Here is an 860-nt window from a genome sequence, read left to right as displayed (position 1 = left end):
TGAGAATGACACTAATTGTGATGAGATGACTCAAAAATTATAAGGCTATGACTAGAAACAAGGCAACTTTCCAAAGCTTAGAGACAAAGATTTTAGGGTGATAACAGTGGCTCCACTAGGGATAGTGTGCCCTTGTGGTATACTAAGAACTTGTAGCTCCAGTGCCACTATCCATCCTCTAGAATAAAACTTTGAACCTCTGCCCAATTTTCTCCCCAAGCCTTTAATGATTTCTGAATGAAGAATTCAAATTGCACCTACTAAAACAGACGCTCAGTCAACCTACCCTGAGCTTATTTGCACATTCCTACCTACCCTATCAGCTGCAATCTCCACTTGTAGCTCAAGGAACATGAAAATTCCAATGAAGCCAGTCATCGATCTAATCTAACACTTGAATCCTTTGACTGTGCTTGAAACAAAAATAAACCAGACTGTGCGTTTGTAGTCCAACGGTTAGGATAATTGCCTTCCAAGCAATAGACCCGGGTTCGACTCCCGGCAGACGCACCAAAATGTTATCTCAAAATCAGGCCCTGGAAGGCTGCAGACCAGGAAGACTTCAAGTAACTATTTCAAATCGACTTTAGGCTGAGGCTTAGCCTCCTCAACCTGAGAGGGCTCTCTCTTGATGGGTTAATGATTTTGATTAAAGATAAGATGGCTAACTCTTATAGAACAACTGTGAAAAATATGAATGGTGGAAACACATTAAACAAAACTATCCATTGGGCTTATGGAGTCAACAACACCTCAATATAACAATGAACTCAACCTTACATGGAAGTCAGGGCATTCAGCATTTAAACATTCAGAACATAAACTCATATGGGACCACACAGTTTATAAATGTATACAGG

The 860-nt window shown here is 40.3% G+C and overlaps 1 non-coding gene across 1 annotated transcript; it reads left to right on the top strand.

Annotated features, from left to right (window-relative positions):
* The first annotated feature begins 438 nt into the window (after positions 1 to 438).
* TRNAG-UCC (transfer RNA glycine (anticodon UCC)) lies at positions 439 to 510 on the top strand. The gene has a single exon. It is a non-coding gene; the product is annotated as a tRNA-Gly (tRNA).
* Positions 511 to 860: the final 350 nt, after the last annotated feature.

Source organism: Pinus tabuliformis, chromosome 9 (genome assembly GCF_031772625.1).
Source record: "Pinus tabuliformis cultivar Carrire ecotype Pingquan chromosome 9, CPIR1, whole genome shotgun sequence".
NCBI classification, from domain to species: domain Eukaryota; kingdom Viridiplantae; phylum Streptophyta; class Pinopsida; order Pinales; family Pinaceae; genus Pinus; species Pinus tabuliformis.
The sequence above is the reverse complement of the archived record's forward strand: the minus strand, read 5'-3'. Positions and strand labels throughout refer to the sequence as shown.